Source organism: Diuraphis noxia, unplaced genomic scaffold (assembly GCF_037042655.1).
Source record: "Diuraphis noxia isolate RWA-SAM2 unplaced genomic scaffold, SU_Dnox_SAM2 contig0005, whole genome shotgun sequence".
NCBI classification, from domain to species: Eukaryota; Metazoa; Arthropoda; class Insecta; order Hemiptera; family Aphididae; genus Diuraphis; species Diuraphis noxia.
Window position 1 is genome coordinate 49,222,037 of NW_028301715.1, and position 6,000 is coordinate 49,228,036.

Here is a 6,000-nt window from a genome sequence, read left to right on the forward strand (position 1 = left end):
ATAATGTATTAATACGAATAATACGATAAAAGTATAAATAAATAGTAAAAACAATATCAAATCATGTCATTAACAGAGTTTAGATATAAATCGATAAGAATAACGCACACAAATGTACAACACAATGATAACAACTTACTAGGGGCGTAGTATCAATTTGTAGGCGTAGCAAAAAATACCGAATTGCACCTAACCAATGATGTCGTAGTAGTCCACGCGCAACATCCAATCACGGACGACTATGGGCGGCGCCTGCGCCTCGCATCGACGCAATGAACGAGACCATGTCTTTAAATACAAGTGCGGATCATAGAATTTGTCAGTACACTCACAGTTCTACAAGAATCAACATCTACTAGCAACTGGAATCATGCGAACACAACACAGCAGTTACAATCACCTCGAAGCACAAAATGCATCTCCGAAACTCTTCCGATTCTACAAGAATTATCACCTACTGGCTATTATACCAACGGCAACAGGACTTAAACTACACAACCAAATAATTACAATCCATTCAACCTACAACTTATTGGAACAATTATGTAAGTACTTTTATATTATTCCAGTACAATTAATATTAATAGTAATAGTATTCATACTAGTATGGGTCATTTTACAGCAAGCTAGTGTTTTTCATATATTTTCAAACAACGTTTAATTTTCTAAGTTGATACTAGTCTTTTATAATATCATTATTCATCAATAACTTACACATTGACGTATCGAAAACCTTTAACATTAAAAATGTCCCATTATTATTCTTAGCTAATTTTTCTGATCTCATTTTCCCCTTTGAGCATTCAATTATTTATGAATTCTTTAATACATTGTATATTCGTAAAAATTCTTTGGAATTACGTTCTGACGAAGTGGTTGACTGCACTGGTACGATGGGCTTAGCTCGCAGATGGCAAAGTTCCAGTGACTTCCGAGTTCCACACGGCGAGCACCATGGGTGTCAGCCTGGTGTGCAGCTATTATGGCCCCTCAATGCCTCTAGTCTTAACCCGAATCCGATTAATCGGTGGCGTCAAAGCCGTTGAATTCCATACAAATCTATTTGAGTAAAATATTTGAATGCTCATTTCTATTTTATGATGAATAGTTGGTGTTTTTCGCATATATCTTCCATCGACATTTATTGTTTTTAGTTAATAGGTCTTTTTTTTTTAATTTTTAAATATTCATCTATACAGTGTGTAAACGGTAATCAAGAACACTCTATATCTTTGCGTAGAGACCTGCTATTTGAATTCTGTTTTTTTGATAGTTGTTATGACATAAAAATACACATTTTTATGGTCTTTAAATTTTTTTTTTACTTAACTAGTCACGCGCATACGCATGTCAACTTTTTTTTTAAATAGCAATCCCCTAATTTAATCACTAATTATTTTTCTTATGAATTTTGGTAGTTGAATCAACTTGTCCAAAATTTACCAAGTTACAGCAATTAAAAAAAAAAAAAATTTGGAAAAAATTCGCTCAATTTTCAGCTTTTTGATTGTAATTTTGAAAATAATTATTATAGGATTGTTAAAGATTGCCTTTTTTATGTATACTAACCCGTTGAGGTCTTGAAAACCTTATTTTTGGAATTTTTCTATTATTTTTCTTTGTCAACTTTTCTGTGTGGTAGACTTGTGCATTCAATTTATAAATTCACCCAATGAGTGCTCGTCCTGTGTCAGAAATGTAACGCTCAAAAGTTTTAAAAGTTTTCAAGTGAAACATTTCATTTACTGCTAACTATACAGGGTAATTCTTTTAAGTGGGTACACTAATTATCTCGAAAAGTATTTACTTTTTCAAAATATTTTTTTACATGGTTTCAAGTTGTTAAAAACCCAACGTTTTTATTAAAGAATTATATTTTTAAATATATTTTATTCTTATTTTTTAAGTTTTTTACTTTTTTGAATGACAACATAGTTTTAATTTCATATTCCAGAGCAGAAATTTTTTCTAAGTATTTTGATTCATAAAAATTGAATTTAGGGCTAGTAGTTTTTGAGTTGTAAGTATTTAAAGTTTAGGTTGACAGAGTGGAGTGGTACGGGGTTACCCCGCTAAATGTTTGTCCACTACTCCGCTTATCTAAACTTTAAATACATATAACTCATAAACTACTCGTCCTAAATTCGATTTTTATGAATCAAAATACTTAGAACAACAACCACCGAAGTAGAAAGTATATAAGTAGTATATACTATATATATAGCACTGGGCCTTCCTGCGGACGATCAAACTTCAAATCTCATTAATGGGGAAGAGGGCCATCGGTCCGGCTGAAAGGCGTGAACGCCCGCAGAATTGCTGAAAAAGGTCGCATAAAAGTAGGGTGGATAAATGCCAGAGTAAGACTCAAAGTCCAAGCTATAAAGTTCAATACGTAGGATACGGGCACATAAGGCATGCAGGCAAGGGACCAGACTGCTTGGAAGCCTGTTCTCTATGCAACCAGGAGGGACACACGGAATCAAGCTGCAACGCCCCACCAAGATGCGTGACCTGCCTAGACATTGGAGAAGAATGATCTACTAAAGGCCATGGCTGGTAACAAACCAGACACGAAACTCGAGGATAATGGCACCAATAAAACTTCCACAAAGGATAAGGTCAGGGCACCTGTAGAACAGGGGGCCTCTATAAAACCAGCACCATGATCAAGTTTTTAAAATTGAAAAAGAAGACTGGACAGTATTGGAACCGGAGAAGCGGGATTCAGATGGGTGTCCATCCACGCCTTTTCAGAGTATACTCCTGCTACTGGTCCCCAAACACAACTCTTCAGGAGTACATGGATTTTCTAAACAGGCTGGAATTCAGCATAAGAAGTGACAAAAGGGAAGTCCTTGTCGCAGGGACATCAAAGCAAAACACTCAGACTGAATAAAAGAGGCGACGTACTAGTAGACCTTGTGAATTCAACTGGCCTTATCGTATGCAACAGCGGCAGCAAAAGCAAATTCCATAAGGGATCGATCATTGACGTAACTCTGGCCTCTCCGAAACTGGCTCAAAGAACCACGAGATGGCAAGTTCTGGACGACTCAAGCCTGATTGACCACTTCTACATGCAATATGCAATTACCTGCAAAACCGCAACGAGACCTCCAAAAGTGGACCTTATAATACTTGTTATGGCCGCTCTGGTAACGAACAAGTTCAAGCACACGACGGAATGCATGTACGCAGAATCCCGTGTCAACTCTCATCACTACTATCCTCGAACAATGCGGCTGCCTCGCACCCTCCGCAAATCAAGGGAATCTCGGGAAGTCCGTATACTGGTAGACCCCTAAGCATAGCACACTCCGGAAAACTGCTAACCAACTCTGTAAGGTACATCAACTGAAAAGAAAACGTCATGGCACGGTAGAGGGTAACCACGCTAAGACTGATAAAATGAAATTGGTCTATGCTTTCAGGAAGGCGAAGGAAGAAGCTCTGTCACGGGGTGGACTAGGACCACTGGGGTCAGCCATACAAACTGGTCATGGGACACCATAACTCGACTAGCCAGGCGCTTCCAGAAAATAATTCAAGGCCTTTTCTCTCAGAACTCGAAATGAAACCCGGACATTTAGAGGTCCAAATGCCCTGTAACAATGCCAAACAGCCGTCTTCAGCAGAATTAACTGTCCAAAGCTGAAGTAAATCGCTAGCCATGGGAAATTCAGGCCCAGACTGCACAACATACGAAGCCGTTAGAATTATGGTGGAGCTGAACTCCAATCTCCTACTCGATATGTACATTTCACTATGGTACGCGAGGCGAAGTGTGAGCCGCGATCGATCCGCGCCAAGTAGCCGTTTTTCATTAACTGACACCATGTAAAATGGCGCGTCGATCGCGGCTCACTTTTCGCCTCCCGTACTATAGTCTGAAAAGACAATTTACAGGAGACAATCCAGGACTTTGACGCAACAGGGGGACTGGACGAATGGCATTTTGGCTTCCGAAGCCACAGTTGTGATGCACAGTTTGTCCGAAGTGATCCACCACATCTAAGCCCTTGTGATATGGACACGGCTAGGTTCTTGAGCATTTTCGCCGTGGTTATATTCGGATTAGGTGCCTCTCATGCCAAAGTTGCTGTTGACATCCCTGATGATCTTGGCTGCTGGATCTTCGTGTCACGGTCTCAAACCGCTCCCAGGACTTCCTTGGTTGTAGCGGCTACATCGACCTCCGCGAGAACGCCGAGTTGCAGCATCTTACACCAACAGAGTCGCCGAATTTGAGACACTTGGCTTGGAACGATGTGCTTCGCTGCTGCAAGAGTTCCCCCCCCCCCTTTGGGTAACTCAGTTGGTGATGACGTCATGATGACGTTGGTTCCGATTTCCTCCCTGGTCAGGCCACAGTTACTATTGTGTATCTGTATTCTGATAAGGCTCGCTGGCCGTTTATAGGAAAAACCCGACGGCTACGATGGCAGGGGGCTGGCGCGTCGTTGGTTTTTTCCCCGATCTGGGTCGTCTGTTTCCATAGCGGTGACCGCTTCAGTCTCCTGCGAGGGCTGGCTGCCTGGCACCTTGATTGTGCAAGTTCTTCTGCGAGTAGATGCCACCCTTGATTCGATAACCACGTCCCTATCTCAATGGCCCGGGATTAATATCATGTCCGTGGAGACGTCGGTCGCTGTTGCCCTTCTTGGTAAGCTGAGATAGACCACTCGAAGACGATATTGATTTGGCCAAGTAGACCAAATTCTCAAGAGATGTTGTTATCCATAAGTTTCCTGGTGTTAAAGGCTGCCACTTTCAGCGTAGACTTGGCCTTGTTTAGCTGAAATCCGAGGTTGGCACTCCAATTACTAGCGTTGACCAGCAGGGGTGGTTCCGAGTTGTCATAGGAGGAAGGTTCTAAAGACTTGAACTTTGAAGTAAAGGGCGTCCACCCGACTCGAGATGAACTGTCCGATGTGTGAGGCCAGGTTCTAGCAGGTCTGATCCATGTTTAAATTTAAGCTGATGTTGGAATGGGGTATCAAAGGCACGAGCACTGAGTGACTGTTGATCTGCTTTGACCTGAAGTTCCAATACAGACTGTCCTGATCTGGGCACGTTGTTTCAGTTGAACTGCTGTCCTGAAACTGATTGCCAAGTTGGTCTGATTGTGGCAGCTCAGCTCACGGAGCGTGGTAAGATGCGTCTGCGCGCAAGGTGTTTATCGTGGTTGACCGCTGGGCGTAGTTGACACACGTGATCGCCTTTGGTTGGTCGCTGGGTGTGGTTTACGCACGTAATCGCCCGAGGTTGGTCGATGGGTGTGGCTAGATGCGTACCTGTACACCATGGCTAAATGTTCTATGATAACAAGGCGCATATACTGTGACGTAAATCATGGTATCAAAAATGAATTCATGGCATAAAATATAATATAACGTAATCGTAATAATGACTTATTTGAAAAAGGTGGGAACGTGGCGTCATCTGGAGTAAATTGCGTATTATTAGTGTTATGATTATCTTGCTGACATGCCTGTCTATTTAGCCATGCAGCTGTACTCTAAGGCTAACGAGACTTGCTGTGACAGGAGCTACCGATCGCAACGTACGTCTATTTCAAGTGGCAGACCCAACTCGACTGTTTTCATAATATTCCTATAAATCTGATAAACTTTTTCTTCTCTCGACAAATCTATAATGATTGCTTATAATTTATACATCATATATTTGAAACTAGGAAGAGATGAGAAACACATTTATAAATAGAATACACTTTCAAGATTTTCAAGGAAGAAATTGGAGTGATCGATGCGTATCGATTTAATCTCATGTGTTCAAGAAGTTATACGCTCAATATACAAGGGATACGTACCGACCTGTATCGGGCTTAGACTTCGATACGAGTTGGTACGTAGCTATTCTCAGTCGATATGTATGTATTGAAAATCTTGTTTATTTCAAACACATGCTATAGCTGATCGAACTATGACTGAAGTGTTAAACATGCTATCATGACAAAGGAAGACAACTTGAAAACAA